The sequence below is a fragment of the Aethalodelphis obliquidens genome, unplaced genomic scaffold (genome assembly GCF_003676395.1).
Source record: "Aethalodelphis obliquidens isolate GAN/ISIS:26980383/991018 unplaced genomic scaffold, ASM367639v1 scaffold7, whole genome shotgun sequence".
Lineage (NCBI taxonomy): Eukaryota > Metazoa > Chordata > Mammalia > Artiodactyla > Delphinidae > Aethalodelphis > Aethalodelphis obliquidens.
In genome coordinates, this window is record NW_020837951.1 from 33,273,142 (window position 1) to 33,293,031 (window position 19,890).

Below are 19,890 nucleotides of genomic sequence, written 5' to 3' on the forward strand. Positions count from 1 at the left end.
TAGCAAATAAGATGCCGGGCCTCGTTTGTCTGGAGACAGGCAGAGGGTTCGCTCAGCCCGGTAAGAAGTTATGCAGTTGGAGCAGTGGCAGAGAACGCTGTTTCCTGACAGCGCAGATTTAGGGGAAGGATTTAAGGCTATGCGCCTCCATCTCACTGCCTTACGTGTCCATCCGGGGAGGAAGCGGGACTCCAGACAGACACAATCAGACCTGGCAGAGGACAGACCTGCGCTGGCTGTGCCCATGGGCCAAGGGGGCAGGAGCTCAGCTGAAGTCACTCGCACAGACGGGCTGTGGCTAGAGGGGAGGTGACATCTGGTCATCACTCATCTGCACAGTTGGCGAAGGAGCAGACCTGCCCCCAACTCCATCCCAGGGGAATTCACCCACCACCAGGATTTGGAAATCCAGACAGGCTATCAACAGGAGGAAGGGCTGTTACTGGCTAACCGGGCCCCCTGGCTAGGGAGAGCCTGGGGTGATGATAATCACAAGCAATAATGCTGATAACAGTAATAACAGTGGTGATGCTGGTAGCTAGATGTGTGTGTTAATTCACTGAATCCTCACAATAACTCTGTGGAATAGGTGCTATCCTGAACTCCATGTTAATGATGAGGAAACAGAAACCCAGAGAGATTATATAAGGCACCCAAGGTCACCTAGCAGGTTAGTGGCAACACCACCAACTATCGTCTCCCCCACTCCCCCACCCTGCCTTTCAATACACAACAGCACTTCATAGTTTTCAGGTGTATCCACAGACCCTTGGTCACTGGTCTGTGAAGTGGGTTGGGCAAAGAAGTGTTTTCACATTTTGCAGACGAAGCCTAAAAATAGGTAACGGGCAGACTGAGCGCCCAGGATATCAGGGAAGGAGAAAAGGAGAGTCAGGCGGAGCCCACGGGAGGACCTGGAGCTGGGGCAGATGGGCAGAGAGCAGACCCCGCTGGGTTGATGCTGAGCCCAGTGGCAGCCGGCGAGGCAGGGCACTGTCACCTCCGCTCAAGGTTAAGGTGGGGGCGGAGCGTGCACAGGATCCCCTGGGATCTGGCTGTGGTGGGAGAGGCTGCAGGGCTAGAGTCGGCGACTCTGGAAATAAATCCAGGAAGGCTGTCCCCCTGGACTGTTTACAGGAGGTAGACCTTGTGCAGACCATAAGTAGGAGGGACAGTTTGCTACCACCCACATTACCTTTCTTCCTTGCTCTCTGTAGTAAGTACTGCTGCTCTCCATGGCTCCGCACATACAACGCAAGCCCATTCCAGACCTTCCAGGGAATGGTTTTCAAACTGAGGAGCAGCTGGGTGCCACGGAAGCGCTTCTCTGTGTAGATGAGGAAACTGAGCCTGGGAAGGAAGGGGGTCCTGCCCGCGGCATCTAGACTTTTGAAGGGGGGTGGCTGGAGGAGAGCCACATCCCTGGCTCGAGTTCCCCACACCTTGTCTCTGTGTTTCCCTCCAAGTATCTGTGGAGATTTCTCTCTAAACCTTTCCTGGCCTGATCCTCGTTTCTCCTCTAATTTTAGGGTTGCCCTGTCATTCTGTTGCCATGGTAGCAGAACCTTTGATTTGTCAACCCACAGCCCTGTCAGTTTATTGTCATTTTTCCACCAAACATCGCTAAGCTATCAGTTGATTTCCCTCAGACCCTCCTCTGTGAGACTCAGCATGATGGTTGAACAGTGTGCCCAGGGACTAAGGGGTCCTAAGTTCTCCTCAAGGGGCTGTTTGCTCCAGAACCCCCAGTGAGAGAGAAAGTTTATGCTTGGGGGATAGGTGATCAAAGATCTCTGTGGTCTGTTCTCTCCTCCCCTCAGACCACACCTACCTCGGATGCCTTTGGTCGTTCCGGACACTCTAAACACCTCAGGATGCCAGTCACAGGCCTTGCTCTGTATTGTATTTTCAAGCCTTTGCCCATACTGTCCCCACTTCCAGAACCTTCTCTGACAAGTAAATGAACTTCAGTTCCAGGCCCCTGTATTAGCCAATGTGTTCCTGAGCTCCACCAGATTTAAGCGCCTGCTCTTCCCCACTCCGGTCCCCAGCATCTAGGCATCCCCTGTCAGGACACTTAGCATGCTGTTCACCCCTGCTGAGTGCATTTCTGCCCCACCCACCCCTCCTGGGCCACATAGATCACTCTCCCGCACCACCCAGCCCAGCACCGCCGCATGCTGGGAGACCTCACCTCGCTGGGGAGACAGAGGTGAGCACAACAGCGTGACACCTTGAGCTCATGGGGCCCACCAGCTAGTGGGGGGCAGACGGTAAACATGCAAATAAGCACAGTCACTTTAGATTGCACAGATTCTGATAGCAGCTGGAAGTAAATAAGCAAGAGGAAGGGTTTGAGAATGACAGAAGAGTTCCAGAATAACTCGTGGAAGAGATTCTCTCAGTGCAAGTGTCCAGGGAATGAAACTCTGATTCTGGAGTCCGACTGGAGGCATCCCGGCTCCACATTTATTCATTTGTACATAATAAATATTTATATAGCACTTGTCATGTGCTAGACACTGTTCTAAATACATGATGTTTATCATTTTAAAGGAGTTTTTATGCTTAATTAATAGACTTTATTTCTTAGACCAGTTTTAGGTTTACAGAAAAATTTAATAGAAAGCATAGAGAGTTCCCATATATGTCCCACCCCACACCCCATAGTTTCCCCCATTATTAACATCTTGCATTATGTGGTATGTTTGTTACAATTGATGAACCAACACTGACACATTGTTATTCGCTAGAATCCATAGTTTACATAGAATTCACTCTTTGTGTTGTACATTCTATAGCTTTTGCCCAATGCATAAAATTATGTATCTACCATTACAGTGTCATACAGAAGAGTTTCACTGTCGGAAATATCCTCTATGCTTACCAACCCCCGGCAGCCACTGACCTTTTACTGTCTACATAGCTTTGCCTTTTCCAGAATGTCATATAGTTGGAATCATACACCATGTAGCCTTTTTAGACTGGCTTCTTTGACTTAACAATATGCATTTAAGATTCCTCCATGTCTTTTCATGACTTGATAGCTCATTTCTTCTTATCAATGAATAATATTCTGTTGTGTGGATGCACCACAGTTTATTTGCCCACTGAAGGACATCTTGGTTGCTTCCAAGTTTGGGTAATTATTAATAAAGCTGCTATAAGCATTTTTGTGTAGGGTTTTCTGTGGACATAAGTTTTCAACTAATTTGGGTAAATACCTAGAATCAGGATTGCTGGATCATATTCTACGAGTATGTTTAGTTTTGCCAAACTGTCTTGCAAACTGGCTGTACCATTTTGCATTCCCATCAGCAATGAATGGGAGTGTCTGTTGCTCCATCCTCGTCATCATTTGGTGTTGTCGGTATTTTGGATTTTAGCTATTCTAATAAGTGTGTGGTAGTACCACGTTGTTTTAATGTACAATTTCCTAATGACATATGATGTAGAACATCCTTTCATATACTTACAGTATTTGCCACACGTATTTCTTCTTTGGTGAGGTATATGTTCAGATCTTTTGCCCACTTTTTCATCAGATTGTCTTCTTATTGTTGAGTTTTAAGAATTCTTTGTCTATTTTCTATGGTTGTTGTTTTTGGCCGCACCGCACAGCTTGTGGGATCTTAGTTCCCCAACCAGGGATTGAACCCAGGTCCACAGCAGTGAGAGCACCAAGTCCTAACCACTGGACCGCCAGGGAATTCCCTCTTGGTATATTTTGGATACAAGAACTTTATCATATATATATTTTGCAAATAATTTCTCTGAGTCTGTATCTTGTCTTTTCATTCCCTTAACATTGTCTTTAGCAGAGCAGAAATTTTTTACTTTAATGTAGTCCAAGTTAACAATTTTTTATTTCATGGACCATGTTTTTGATGTTGTGATCTGAAAACTCATTGCCAAACCCATGGTCACCTAGATTTTCTCCTGTTATCTTCCAGAAGTTTTATAGCTTTGTGTTTTACATTTAGGTCTATGATCAAGTTTGAGTTAATTTTTGTAAAAGGTGCAAGGTCACTGTCTAGATTCATTTTTATGCATGTAAATGTCTAGTTGTTCCAGCACCATTTGTTGAAAATACTGTCCTTTCCCCACTGGATTGCGTTTGTGTCTTTGTCATAGATGAGTTGACTGTATTAGTGTGGGTCTATTTCCGGACTTTGATTCTGTTTCACTGACCTATTTGTCTGTTCTTTCACTAATCCCACATTGTCTTGATTCATAGTTTTATGGTAAGCCTTGAAGTCAAATAAGTTGAATAATATCAGTTCTCTGACTTTTATTCTTCAATATAGTGTTGGCTATTCTGGGTCTTTTATAAAAAGTCTCCATATAAACTTTAGAATCAGTTTGTTAATATCCACAAAGTAACTTGCTGGGATTTTGATTAGGATTGCATTGAGTCTGTAGATCAAGTTGGAGAAAATTGACATCTTAACAATATTGTGTCTTTCTATTCATGAATGTGGAATCTACTTTGATTCAATCTACTTTGTTTGTTTTTGTTTTTTTTAACATCTTTATTGGAGTATAATTGCTTTACATTGTTGTGTGATTCAGTCTACTTTGATTTCTTTCATCAGAGCTTTGTAGATTTCCTCATATAGATTTTATATATATATTTTGTTAGATTTACACCTAAGTATTTTATTTTGTTTTTGGTGCTAATATAAATGGTGTTGTGTTTTTGTTTTTGTGTTTGTTTTTTACAAAAGTCTTTTGAATCCTACAACCTTGTTATAATTGCTTGCTAGTTCCAGGAGGGTTTTTGTTGATTCTTTGGGACTTTCTACATAGACAGTCATGTCATTGACAAAAGGACAATTTTGTTTTTTCCTTCCCAATCCATATGCATTTTATTTCCTTTCTTGTCTTATTTTTGTATTAGCTAGCACTCCCAGTACAATGTTGAATAGGAGTGGTGAGAGAGAACAACCTTGCCTAGTTTCTGATCTCAGAGGGAAAGCACCTAGCTTCTCAACATTAAATGTGATGTTAGTATATCATTTTTTTTCCTAAATGGTTTTAAAATATATACAAAGTGGTTCTGCTGTCCAAAGCTGAGGGTGCCTTTGGGGAGGTGACAGGAAGGACAAATGATGACACAGGCAGAGCCCGGGTCATTAGGGACCTTGTGTGCTAAGCAGAAGAGTTTAAAATTCAAAATGAAAGACATTTAATCAGGGAGTGACATGATCAGATTTGACCTGGCGGCAGGGTGAGAACAGATGAAGGGGTGAGGCTGAAGGCCCAGCAGTGGCTCAGAGATGGTTTCTGCAGTAATCCAGGCAGGAGCCGATGGCAACCTAAAGCAGGGCAGTTGCAGTGGGAACAGAGAGAAGTGGGTGGATTGGAGAGATAATAAGGAAGCAGACGTGACAAGCCTTGGTGATTAATTGACTCTAAGGGGGAAGGAGGGCAGGGAGGCAGCAAGGGCAATGCCCGGATTTCTGAGTGGGTGGTGGATGGCGAACCTCATCACCGAGGTCAGGTGCAGAATGAGGAGTGGGTTTTGGAGGGTGTGTGAGGGGTTCATTTCTGGACAGAAAGAAGATTGGATGCAGGGTCCTAGAGCACAAGGGAGCAGTTTGTCCAGTAGATAGAGATTTGGGGGAGGGGCAGTTAATACATTGAGGATGGGAGCTGTGGGGATGAGTGTGGTCTCCCAGAGAGTGGGTACAGTCAGAGTGAAGATGTCCTGACTGGAGCCCGAGGAATAACTAAGCAGTGATGGGAACAAGAGGAGAAGCCAGGGCAGGGGACTCTGATGTAGTGGTCAGTAACAGAGCGGGTAGCCAGGAGAGAGGGCTGCCCACAGACAGGAGCAAGGGAGAGAAAGCTGTTCCCGCACGGGAGGAATCTGAGGAAGGAAGGAGGGTCTCCAGAGATGAACGCTCCAGACCAAGGCAAGGACCGACAGGCTCCCTCACCCTCAACCCAATGACTTGGCCCCGTCCTCAGTACTCCTGCATCGCACCTTGCTTCCTCTGCCTTACGGAGTCTGAGGGGAGGATGGCTGTTTCTGCATTTCACAGGTAGCAGGGGTGGATAAATCTGCCAAGTATGTTAAAAAGGTTTTTAAAATACAATTTATATTCTTGGGAAAAGGGAAAAACTCTCCTTTTTTGTATACCTACAATACTAGTGGCGATGGTGAATAGGTATTGGACATACGGGTGTGGGGTTCAGGGAGTGGTGTGGGCTGGAGATGGAAAGTTGGATGCAGTCAGCATATAGATGACACAAAGCCTTGGGTGAGAGCACTGGGGGGCATTTAAATGGAGACAAGAAGGGACCAAGGACAGACCCTCAGTTATTCCCATGTTTGGAGACCCGGGAGGTAGAAGGGAAATAGCAAAGGAGACCTAGAAGGAGAAACCATAGAGACAGAAAGAAAATCAGATGAGTCTGGTGTCTAGGAAACCAGATGAAGAAAATGTCTCAAGGAGGAAGTTTTGATGAAGCGTGTCAAACGCTACTTTTAGATCAAGTAAGATGAAAACCAAGAATTGACACTGTGTATGTGTGTGCATATACACACACACCCATGTGGGTTTTTGTTTTTGGTGGTTTTTTTTTGCTTTTAAGGAAAATAATTTGAGATAATTTCCCCTGGAGTGAAAGCAGTGCATACTGATGGTGTGAAGACAGCCTGTGAATCTAGGTGGAAGGATTCTTTGCTTTTTCCCAAGCTTTTCTTCTCTACCAGGCCACCACTTACGCCTCCACTTGACCATTCTGAAATGGTTTTGAAATGGAGAGGAGATGGCGGACAGCACTAAAGGCCACCAGTGTTGAACCCCCAGAGAGCCCCAGGCAGCCACTGAGGCAGCATCCTGAGGCTGCCTCTGCTCCCTGAGCCTCCCCCCATCCGCTTCCCAGACAGGTGGCAGCAGAGACAGAATCACGTGCAAGTCGGTCACCCACGGGAGCTCCGTACGTGTGTGACGTTCACTTACAGAAATGGCAGCAGGCTGTCCACACCGGCTGCCTGACAGCCCGCCTCAAGAGCCGCCTGCGTTCTGGATTCTGTGCCTTTCTGGCCATTTGGGCAGTGACCAAGTAAAGGGCAGTGTGGGACAGAGGAGGATTTCAGCCTTTCCTCCATATTCCATGCTTTGACCGTGCTTTTTCAAGCAAATGGGGTATCTGGAAGTCATGGACCGCCCTTGGCTCTGAAACTGGCATCTTATTTCAGTTATGTTTCTATGGAAATGGATATTGGAAGAGGCAAATACATAGAGTTTTAAATAATTTTAACTCTTATCTTCTGCCTCCCTCTACAGCTGCTCTGAAAAAAATCCAATCCTAAAGCAGACACTTTCAGGAACGTCTGGTATCTTCATAAAGCTTGTCCAAGCTCCATCTCACACTATTTATTTTGAAAAAAAGAGACAAGAGAATGCCCAGGGTGAGGGGCATGCTAAGGGTCAAGGTGAACCCTGCTCTCTGGGCTGCACACGGGCAGCCTGGTGGCCCAAGGCTTTGATGCCAAGGTCACATTCCAAGTGATGGGTCATCGCCACCAGCCCTGAACAGTGGGACAGGTCTCTCATCCATAGTCATCCATGGGGTTCTGGATGGCTGTCCTCAGGCCACACCCGGATGCAGACCACGCCCCAGACAGGGTAGTGGGACTCTGCAAGGACTTCGGGTGGGTTCATTAGCTGAGAGCCACCCCAGTGAGCCTGACTAGCTCCTCCCAGGAGAGGACTACACCATCTGATGTTCTGACCATGCCATTCTGCTGTTTAAAATCCTCGCCATCAAAAAAATGTCATGAAGAACCTAGGGGTAAGACAGGAATAAAGACACAGACCTACTAGAGAATGGACTTGAGGATATGGGGAGGGGGAAGGGTGAGCTGTGACAAAGCGAGAGAGAGGCATGGACATATATACACTACCAAACGTAAGGTAGATAGCCAGTGGGAAGCAGCTGCATAGCACAGGGAGATCAGCTGGGTGCTTTGTGACCGCCTGGAGGGGTGGGATAGGGAGGGGGAGAGGGAGGGAGACGCAAGAGGGAAGAGATATGGGAACATATGTATATGTATAGCTGATTCACTTTGTTATGGAGCAGACTAGCACACCATTGTAAAGCAATTATACTCCAATAAAGATGTAAAAAAAAAAAAAAAATCCTCGCCATCAGCTAGAGGATGAAGCCCTCACTCCTTAGCAGTTCAAGGGGACCTCGATGACCCAGTGACCTGGCCTCATTTGCCTCCCCTGCCTCATCTCTCGGCCCCTCCCTCGCTCCCTGTGCTCAGCTCCCCTTATTAATGGCACGTCTCCAAAACGTCACACGCTCTCCCCCCACGCCTCTGCATTTGCTGTCCTCCTCTACCCAGAACACCCTCCTTCCCACCCCAATACCCTGTCTTCATGTAAAAAATTCCTACTTGACCTTCAAGAGTCAGTCAGAAGCGTCTTCTCCAGGAGCATTTGGAACAGCGGGCTGCCTTGGATGCCTTTGTCTAGGCTCCCGCCTCACCCTGTTGGCCCTCTCATCTGGTCACAACAGTGGTAATTATTTGTCTGTGCACCTGGCCCCTCCTAGTCTGTGACCTCCTCAGAGGCCAAGGCCATCCGTGTGTCCCCAGCACCCACTGGCAGGGTCTGGCTCACAGTAAGTGCTCGGTAAATATTTATTGAATAAATTGTTCCCTCCACCTAGAACTCTCTCCCCATGCCTCCATATGTCCGAATTCAACCCATCTGTCTGGGCCCATTAAGCCGGCTTCTCCAAGAAATGTCTTTGCCAAGCTGCAATTTAATTTAATATTACACCCTCACCTTTTATCAAGGGCCCAATTACGGGGCTAAAGCTGCCAATTGAAGAATGATTCAGCATCTTCTATAAAAGGCTATTGTTCAGTTTGTGACTTAATGCCCCTGAGATAAAGATCCACAGGATAGATCCTCACAGACTTTAGTGCCAGGAAATGGGCTGTGCTTCCCCACCACCACCCGCCATGAACTTGTATCTCCTTCCTTCCTTCAGTCAAGCAATCATAACTGAATAAGCCACTCTGTTTTCTTTTTAACCTTGGCTGCCAGAAAGTTGGAGCCAAATTCAACACTCAGCCACAATAACCATCTTTTCTCAGGTTCTTGGAGGATTATCCGCCTTCTGATCGTTTGTCTTTATTTTTAATTGTCCTGTTGTGTTTGGGCTTTTATTTTGTGCTGCCTCAGCCCCTTTGGGAGAGGAGGCAAGGTGTAAGTTCCAGATTAAGTTATTAAAATGAGAATGCTAGATGAGATTTAATTGGAATGATATGCCAAAGAGATGTTTTAAAGATGCCTGCAGACAACCTCCTTCTGGCAAGGGTCCCAGCTGCAGTCAGCATTGTGGACCCCATGTATAGACAGACAGCTCTGCCAGCCACAGCCAGGTTTCTGGAACATCTTGCCTCAGAAGGCATCTTAGGTCCATGGGAGACTGCAGTTTATTTCAGCTTCCTTACTGGCTTCCCTAGTGTTTTCAGGAGGTACTTGGGATCCGGAGGCCCCTCAGGACACAGAGCAAAAGATGCAGAGCCGTTGCACCAGGGGACAGCCCTGAGGCAAGAAATTCTCTGGTCTCTACCTGTCCAAGTGCTCTGCAGGGGGTGGGCTGTTTACTAGGAATTTTCAAGTGCCTTGGAGCAGAACAGCTGGAAAATTGTCTGCTCAAGAACTGGAATGGCTTTAGCAAGACACAAGTGGTCAGAAGAGGCCAGTATTGCAAAGACTACCTTTAAATTTTGATGATTTTCCCCCATGTCCATGTTGGCAGAAACACAGGCTGTGGCACCCACAGAAGCATTCCCTCTTTTTTGTGGGGGAATTCCAACCAACCCACCTCTTTGGAAACGGTGTGTCATCCGGGTGCTCCTTCAGCATTTACGGGGGGCCTGTTGTGTGCTGTGCTCAGGCTCCCTCGAGGACTGCAGTCTGATGGGCAAAATTAAATGCACACAGGGTGGGTTGTCGTCTTCTCCATGACGCATGTCCACAGACTCTTGGTCTTACGTTTGACTTACTGGGCTTACTTTTCTAAAATATGAGCCAGGATCGTGTTTGGATGTAATGTCCCTCAGAGGGTGAACAGTGAGAGAGAACAGGGTGTGCTAGGTTTTGCTGTGGTAACAACAGCAACAAAACTCAGTGGATTAAAACAACAGAGACTTCACTCATCATAGCACTTGTTCATAGAGGATCCATTGTAGCTTCCGCCCATAGCATCCTCACTCCAGGACACAGCTGGTTGGGCACCTTCTGGGACAGTTTTTGTGGCAACGGGAAAGAGTGTATGGCAAGTGACTTTTAAAGCTTCCACTCCAAACTGCCACATGTCACTTCCACTCATATTTCATCAGCCCTATCATGTTAATTCTCCATGCCTGGGTTCAGTGGGGCAGGAAAGAGCAGTCCTACTATGTGCCCAGGAGAGAAAGAACCAGGTATCGATGTTCAGCCATAACGACTACTGTAGTGCCTCCCATCCACTTCCTAATCACTGTCACAGCTGCTGCCCCCCATTCGAATGTGAGCTCCATGAGAATAGGGAGGGAGCGGAGTTGTATATTATTCTCTGCTGTATCCCCAGCACCTGCAAACGTGCCTGGCACATAGTACACACTCAATAAATAATATCAGTTGAACAATTGAATGAAGCCCGTCTTAGGGCAATTTTATTATGAGATCAATGAAATATTCTCTGAGAAGTTCTGTGCTAGTCCTGCATACTCTACTGTCAAATCCTATCCTAATCCATCACTTCTGTCCATCTTCACTGCTGCCACCAAGGACCCAAGTACCATCATCTCCCACCATCTCGCATCCCAGAGGGGCCACTATGAGGCAGAACTACAGCTGCCACACAATGGACAACAGGGTTGATGAATAAAGAACCTTTATTGTGTAGGCCACTAAGTTGTTGTTTATTGTTGTTGCCACAACTTTCTAAGCATGTTCCCTGCTTCTACTCATAGACCCTTCCAAGCCATTCTCCATGGCAGACATATATCTTTTTTTTTTTTTTTTTTTTTTTTGGCTGCATTGGGTCTTCATTGCTGCACGCAGGCTTTCTCTAGTTGTGGACAGGGGGCGCTATTCATCATTGCGGTGCGCGGGCTCCTCATTGCAGTGGCTTCTCTTGTTGCGGAGCGCAAGCTCTAGGCACACGGGCTTCAGTAGTTGTGGCTCACGGGCTCTGGAGTCCAGGCTCAGTAGTTGTGGCCCACAGGCTTAGTTGCTCCATGACATGTGGGATCTTCCTGGACCAGGGCTCAAACCCATGTCCCCTGCATTGGCAGGCGGATTCTTAACCACTGCGCCACCAGGGAAGCCCTGTCTTTTTTTTTTAAGATATAATTCACATACCATAAAGTTCAGTTTTAAAATGTATACTGCAGTGTTTTTTAATATTGTATATTCGTAAAGCTGTACAACCAATCCTCACTATCTAATTCCAGAAAATTTTCATCACCCCAAAAAGAAACCCTGTTCCTTTTACACATCACCCTCTATTTCCCCTTCCCTCCAGCCCCTGCCAACCAGTAATCTACTTCATGGCTGTGTGGATTTGGCTACTCCGTAGATTTCATTTCAATGGAATCATACAGTATGTGGCTTTTTGTGTCTGGCTTCTTTGACTTAGCATAATGTTTTTAAGGTTCTTCCACATTGTAGTATGTACTGGTACGTCATTCCTCTCTATGGCTCAATGATATTCCCCTGTATGGATGTGCCACATTTCATTTGTCCATTCATCAATTGATGGATATGTGGGTTGTTTCCACTTTTTGACTATTATGAGCAATGCTGCCATGAGCATTTATGTACAAGTTTTTATGTGAACATATGTTTTCAATTGTCTTGGGTATGTGTGTGTGTGTGTATGTGTATATATATATATATATATATATATATAGAGAGAGAGAGAGAGAGAGAGAGAGAGAGAGAGAGAGAGAGGGAGGGAGAGAGAGGGAGAGAGAGAGAGAAAGAGACGGGTAGAATTGCTATGTCATATGGTAACTGTTTAACATTTTTAGGAATTGCTAGACCATGCCACAGTGGTTGCACCATTTTACATTCCCAGCAGCTATGCGTGAGGGGTCCAGTGTCTCCATATTGTCACCAACACTTGTTGTTTATCTGCCTGGTTGATTATAATCATCCTGGTTGATTACAGGTGTGAAATGGTCTCTCACTGTGGTTTTGATGAGAATGACTGTCAAATGACTAATGATGTTGAGCAACTTTTCCTGTACTTATTGGCCATTTGTATATCTTCTTTGAAGAAATATCTACTTAAGTCCTTTGCCCATTTCTAATTGAATTCTTTATCCTTTTGTTGTTGAGTTGTAAGAGTTCTTTACATAAAGATAGGCTAGATTTGTGGTTTTCAATCCTGGCCACATTACCCCAGAAAAGATCTTTTTCAAAATACTGGTACTCGTGTCACACCCCCCAGAAATTCTGATTTAATTGATTTAGAAAGAAGCCTGGACATTGGGATTTTTTAGAAATTGCCATGGGTTCTGGTGTGCAGCCAGGGTTGAAACTTTCTGAACCAGAGCCTCACCAACCTATAGGAAGGGCCCAGGACTGCACTTTGGATACCAGAGTTAGAAACCGACCCAGGACAATACATTTAAGGCTAAAAAATGAGGGAAGAAAAACCTGAATCCAAGAAACCTGAAGTCCACGTGGCCCCTACCAACCCTTACCCCAATTCCCAGCTAGAGACTGTGATGGTGACGAAGGAAATGCAGACTGGGGGGGTGGGGCCTGGGAAGGTTCACATGTGTGGATCCCACAGAGCTGAACGAGCCCCTCCAGTCTCATGTTTTCCTGAAAGTCCTTGAATCATCATTTGAACAATTGTTTCCCCAGTGGAAGTCAGAGAGCAAGGAATAGGAAAGAAAGAAAAACTACGAGTTTTCTATTTCTGTAGCATTTTTCATTGCAGTTGAGAGGCAGAGGGTGAGCAAATTGCAGACCAGAACTTTAGGTGGGTTAAAAAAACAGCTGCAGGAAGCCACCAACCACAGAAACCAACAAGGAAGCAAGGGGCAAGGGAACCACAGTGTCAGGGCACCTCGACACCCACAGTGGCTCTGCAATAGAACCGTTGGCCACTTGGTGGGATGGTCATTATTTTCTGCCACTGTTTGGCTTGGAGTGTCTCCCTAAAGTAACAGTGGATTAAACGGCAAATACTGAGTCACTTTGACCTTGACATAGGGTGGAATACTTCACACGACCCACAGATGTTCAGTTCAGTTCAGAAGACACTGACACAACCTGTGGAGCCCTCCTAAGAGTTGGGGGACAGCAACATCATCATCCCAATTCTCAGTGCCCAGCCCACCCACTCCCCTGCCCTTCTCTGGACTGGGTCCCTAACCCCAAGTCTGTCCCACATGGGTACAGGTGCTCAACAGTTGGCAAACACGTACTGTAATAATAATAGTGCCTCGCATTTCTACAGTATGCACAGTTTACAAAGCACCTTGACAGCCCCATTTTAGAGATGAGGAAACTGAGGCTGGAGAGGTGAACTGACCAGCCTGAGAGGACCTACATATTAGAAAAATACCCAGCCCAGGCCATGTGGTATTAGATGACTTGGAATCAATTCTGCTGGGATTGGTCTGTTGGTTTATTTATACTTCCTGCTTCTTTTTGCCTCAGTCCCGTGTTTTACTTGGGTTTTTTTTTTAATTTATTTATTCATTTATTTATTTTTGGCTGAGTTGGGTCTTTGTTGCTGAGCGCAGGCTTTCTCTAGTTGTAGCGAGTGGGGGCTACTCTTCATTGCAGTGCGTGGGCTTCTCATTGCGGTGGCTTCTCTTGTTGCAGAGCGTGGACTCTAGGAGCGCGGGCTTTCTCTAGTTGCGGCGAGCTGGGGCTACTCTTCGTTGTGGAAGCGGGCTTCTCATTGCGGTGGCTTCTCTTGCTGCAGAGCTTAGGCTCTAGGCGCACAGGCTTCAGTAGTTGTGGCACATGGGCTCAGCAGTTGTGGCTCATGGGCTCTAAAGCACAGGCTCAGTAGTTGTGGTGCACAGGCTTAGCTGCTCCGCGGCATGTGGGATCTTCCCGGACCAGGGCTTGAACCCGTGTCCCCTGCATTGGCAGGCGGATTCTTAACCACTGCGCCAACAGGGAAGTCCCTTGGTTTTGTTCTAAAGAAAATTTTCTTCATTGATGTTTTCAAAATTATTAGCATCCATTGTGCATAGTGTTCTCTTATAGATATGTAAATCTCTCTCACATCTGTGATTATCTGGTTGATATTTCATTAAGAGTGAAGCACTTGTGAGCAGATGTTCAAACCCAGCAAATTCAGATCTGAGAGCACTGCTTCCAGGTCCAGCCTCGTCCTCAGTAGCTGGTCTGCTCAGCCTTCATCCATGATGCCAACAAAGCTGCATTATCTTGGTAGTAACAATAGCAAAAATAATAACAGAGCTTTTGTTGAGTTCATACTGTGTGCTAGACCTTGTTCCAAGGGCTTTCCTTTATCAACTCATTTAATCCTCACAACAACCGCATGCAGTAGTTACCATTGTTATCTCTGGTGTACAGGTGAAGAAACTGAGGCACAGAGGCATTGAATAGCATGGCCACAGTCACAAAGCAAGGAAGTATGTAGCATTTAGCTCATAGTGGTCAAGCAAATGGACTCTGTAGTTAGGCTTAACTTCTGATCCCAGCTCAGCCACTTACTGTGTGAAGTTAGGTAAGTGTCATGGGTTGAACTGTGACCCCACAAAAGATATGTCAACATCCTGGGCTTCCCTGGTGGTGCAGTGGTTGAGAGTCCACCTGCTGATTCAGGGGACATGGGTTCGTGCCCCGGTCCGGGAGGATCCCACATGCCGCGGAGCGGCTGGGCCCGTGAGCCATGGCCGCTGAGCCTGCGCGTCCGGAGCCTGTGCTCCACAACGGGAGAGGCCACAACAGTGAGAGGCCCGCGTACCGCAAAAAAAAAAAAGATATGTCAACACCCTTACCCCTGGAATCTGTGAATGCAACCTTATTTAGAAGAAGGGTCTCTGCAGATGTAATTAAATTAAAAATCTTAAAATGAAATCATCCTGGATTACCCAGATCGGCCATAAATCCAACAAGTGTCATTAAAAGAAGCAGATGAGGAGAGGACACAGACACCAAGGAGAAGGTCACTTGAAGATGGAAGCAGAGATCGGAGTGATGCAGCCACAAGCCAAGGAATGCCTGGAGCCACCAGAAGCTAGGAGAGGCACCGCATTCTCCCCTAGAGCCCCCAGAGTGAGCGCAGCTTTGCCAACACCTTGATTTTAGGCTTCTTGCTTTCAGAACTATTCAAGAATAAATTTCTATTTGTTTTAGGCCACCCAGTTTATGGAAATTTGTTTGGCAACCCTAGGAAGCTAGTACAATAAGTGACAACTTCTGAGGACCACAACTTCTGACAACTTTTTTTTTTTTTTTGATGTTGGGGGTAGGAGTTTATTAATTAATTTATTTATTTTTGCTGTGTTGCATCTTCGTTTCTGTGCAAGGGCTTTCTCTAGTTGTGGCAAGCTGGGGCCACTCTTAATCGCGGTGCACGGGCCTCTCACTATCGCGGCCTCTCTTGTTGCGGAGCACAGGCTCCAGACGTGCAGACTCAGTAGTTGTGGCTCACGGGCCTAGTTGCTCCGCAGCATGTGGGGTCCTCCCAGACCAGGGCTCGAACCTGTGTCCCCTGCATTAGCAGGCAGATTCTCAACCACTGCGCCACCAGGGAAGCCCCACAGTTTCTTCATCCATAATACAGGTCTAGATACTAATAATACCCACCTCATAGGGCTTTTGGGAGGATTAGAATGGACAGTGTGCCTATAATGGACACACCCTGTGCCCAGCATATAGAGAGCATTCAATGAAGGTTAGCAACTATAAGAGCATTGTTTATTACCTGTTCCTCGGCAGCCCTGCCCTGAACCCTCTCAAAACTAGTCCCTCCTCTTGCCATTTCCCTGTGTCTGACTCCTTGTCACTGGGCCCCTTGAGACCAGGCCAGCATGTTCCTGGCTTAGGAATCTCAGAGGAATCGAATCTGACTCCCAGATGTAAAGCCCACTCCTCTGAGCCATTATCGCCAGAGCTGCCAGAGTGAGACTATGAACACCCATGCATGGCATTTTACTATTTCACCCAGGAAGTCATTTTCTTACATGATTCAGACACAGAAGTCACAGAGAATTAAATCAAGAAAGGTAACTCCATGGGCTTCCCTGGTGGCACAGTGGTTGAGAGTCCACCTGCCGATGCGGGGGACGCGGGTTCGTGCCCCGGTCCAGGAGGATCCCACATGCCGCGGAACGGCTGGGCCCGTGAGCCATGGCCACTGGGCCTGCGCGTCCGGAGCCTGTGCTCCGCAACGGGAGAGGCCACAACAGTGAGAGGCCCGCGTACCACAAATAAAAAAAAAAAAAAAAAGGTAACTCCAGGCTGGAGTGATTTCTGCCAGCCGGTGTGGAGGATTTTCCTGCGTCCACTCAGCTCTTTCTTTCTTATCTGCGTCTTACAGCAGACAGGAAGCCAGCTGACGAGAGACTGCATGTTCATACCAATTATTAAATATATATGGCAGCCTTCTGGAAATGCATTCACATACCAAAGAAATGGAATGCATTCACCAACCCAGGCTCTTGCACTGTGGGCTTTGGAGGAATAATGAGGTAGCTGTAAACACTATGATCCAAGGTTTGCTCCCTATTCTGCCACCTCCTAGCTGTGTGACCTTGGGTGAGTGAATCACCCTCTCTGAGCTTCAGTGCCCATAAGGAAATATCCACTGCTCCTTTACAGGTTTACCACGAGCATTGACTGGGGTCACATGTTCAAGTGCCTAGCACTAAGCCTGACACACAGGTGACCCATCATTGTGACTTTTGTTCCCACTCCCTGACTCAGAACTTTCCAACTCCACAGGGGAGGTAACATAACTTCTCTGCCTGCTTCCCAGGGAGGTCTTTGAGGAGCAATGCTGCTTCCTGTGGATAGATTTACACCTTCTAATGCATTTCCACTGAAACTCCACCCACTTAATCCTCACGATCACCCTAAGCAGAGAAAGTTCTCTTCCCATTTTGCGGTTGAGCACGTGGAGGTGCGCGGAGCCACGTGATGGGCTGTGGACCACACAGGTAGCAAGTGGGGCTCAGAGGCTCTAAGCCAGGCCAGCTGCTCCCCAAAGCCATGCTCCTTCCACGGCCCAAGCTGCCTCTCAAATGAGATAATGGATGGGAAATTGCCTCATAAGGAGCAGAGCTCTACCCCAGCTTGAGGCCTGTTATCTGTGATTATCTCAAGCACCTCCCTGTGATCAGGCATCCTAACTACTTTTTTGTCCACATCTATTGTCCTCACTTCCTCCTTCTAAGATAAGCCAGTTGGATCAGTCTCATTCGGCTCATTCCATGGTGCTCTCTGAACTCAAGCAAGTGTTGCTGAACCGCATGCATCCACATAGCACATTCCCACTCCCCCTCCACATGCCTTCTCATGCATCCGTACGCCCGCGCCACCCACATGCTCTCACACGCACATCCAGGAGGCTCTCAGCACAGCCCACCCTCTGTTATGAAGAAGGCTTCGTGAAGCTAAGCTGTACCATGAGGGCACTAGAGAGACGTGCTGTTCGTTCATTCACCAAACCCACATTTGCTGAGCATTCGCTATGTGCCAGATGCTGGGGCTGCAGCGATGGATAAGGCACAGGCTCTGCTCTTAGGACACTCCCAGTCCAGGAGGGACAGATGTGTAAACTGACAATGTCAGCGCGGGTGGTAAGTGCTGGGATAGCTTAGCCTCCAGCCATGGGGGATCACAGAGGAAGTGGCTAGTCATCCTACCTTGAGAAATGTGTCATAAAAAGGAGGAGCTACTCTTCCCTTCAGTTCTTGAAAGAACAAGTAGGACTTAGATAGTTAAAGAAAACAGGAGCTGCACGAAACAGTCTGGCAGTTCCTCAAAAAATTAAAGTTACCATGTGACCCAGCAATTCCATTCCTAGGTGTATACTTAGGAGAAGTGAAAGTGTGTATACAAATACTTAAAGCAGCATAATTCATAACAGCCTGAAAAGTGGAAACAATCTGAATGTCCATCAGCTGATGAATGGATAAACAAAATGTGGTATATCCAGACAACAGAATATTATTCAGCCATAAAGAGGAATGCACGCTACAACACGGATGAACCTTGAAAACGTTATGTTCAATGAAAGAAGCCAGACACGAGAAGGCCAAATCTCGTATGATTCCATCTATGTAAAATGTACAGAATAGGCAGATACGTACAGGAAGTAGATTAGGGGGCTGGGGAACATGGAATGGGGAATGCCTGCTAACAGGTATGAGGTTTCTTTTTGAAGTGGTGAGAATTATCTGGAATTAGATAGTAGTGAGGGTTAAACAACATTTTAAACACACTAAAAACCACTGATTGTACACTTTACAATGAAAGTGGTTAAATAGTGAATTTTTCTGAGTTTTATCTCAGTTTTGTTTTTTTTTTTTAAGACAGGACAAGGTATATGAGGGCATTCCAAAGCAAGGGTAAGAGGAGGGGGAAATGGTCTTGGGGGACAGCAAGTGTCCAATGTAACTGGTGTATAATGCTTTGGATTTTTCTACTGGTGCTTCATAGCTTTAGAAGGCTAAAGGATTGTCAGCTCTAATGCCTACAGTACTCATTAGGGTGTTTTTGGCTGCAAGTAACTCAAACTGGAGTACACAGTAGAGGGAACACATTGGCATCCCGGAAAATTCCAGAGGTAATGTGGAGTTCAGGCACAGTTTGATCAGGGATTAATTACATTTCTCTGTAAGGCTTTTGTCTCTGCCTTCCTCCATGTATGAAATATGTTATCGTACTAGCTTCCCACGTGTTATGGAGATATGAAAAGAAAGATACATTTCAACTTGGAAGACCTTAGAAGATTCCTTGGACAACATGGAATTTTAGCTGAGCTTTAAATAATGGGCAGGAGCTCCAGGAGAAAATATTGGAGGCAGTGGCATTCCAGGAGGATGAAAATCCATGAGCAGGAAGGTGGAGGGTATGTCTGGGGAGAAGTTCAAGAATCAACTGGATCTGGCTGCCTGTGGATAGAAAGTAAGTGCAGAGCTGAAGGGAGCTTGTACTGTGACCTGGAGGCAATGGGGAGCCGTTAAAGGAATTTCAGCAGCAGAGCAGCGTGAGGAACCCTTCATAAAAGTTCACTCTGGCTCTCAGATGACATTACGGGGTTGTTACTTTTCTTAGGTATATGATAAAATTGTGGTTATGTGCATGGAGTCTGAAATTTACCTCCAGATAGTTTAGTGGGGGAAAGTGTGTGTGTGGAGAGAGAGAGCAGATATGGCAAAATGTTAGCAATTTTTGATTCCTGGAAGAGAGTACACGAGTATTCCCTGTACTATTTAGCTTTTCATAAAAATCGGAGAAAAGGAGAAAAGGGGTCGGAGAGGCAGACCTCTGAGGGAGGGACAGGCTGGGGAAGTGATGTAGTGAGGGCCTGAAAGCCTAAACCCCAAGGGCTGGGGCTGAGGTGTCCTGATGCTGAGATGGGCAGAGGGCTCAGGGCAGGTGGACGTGTTGATGAGGGAGGTGTAGTAGCCCGATGACTCTGCAGCTCCTAGCCTGAGGGCCCAGGAGGACCCCGGTGCCAGGAGCAGAGCTGGAAGACAGCCGAGGAGGAGCAGGAGCAGGAGCCTCCAAGGAGGGTCGTTTTTGCTCTTGGTAATCGATGCTTGCTTGTGTGACTAATGTTGACTCATAGAATTTCAAAGCTTGAAATGACTTAAGAAATCACCTAAACAGACCCCTCATTTCCCTGATGGAGAAA

General features: G+C 46.6%; 1 protein-coding gene and 1 long non-coding RNA gene across 2 annotated transcripts in view; one reads left to right on the forward strand and one right to left on the reverse strand.

Moving 5' to 3' along the window:
* The window catches only part of GABBR2 (gamma-aminobutyric acid type B receptor subunit 2), a 368,838-nt gene that overhangs the window by 314,509 nt on the left and 34,439 nt on the right, over positions 1–19,890 (forward strand). The gene's annotated exons all lie outside the window — the stretch shown is intronic.
* Positions 566–18,214, reverse strand: LOC113619907 (uncharacterized). Its single transcript, XR_003432585.1, has 3 exons — positions 18,094–18,214; positions 7,334–7,345; positions 566–578 (listed from the first exon to the last, which is right to left on the reverse strand). It is a non-coding gene; the product is annotated as an uncharacterized LOC113619907 (long non-coding RNA).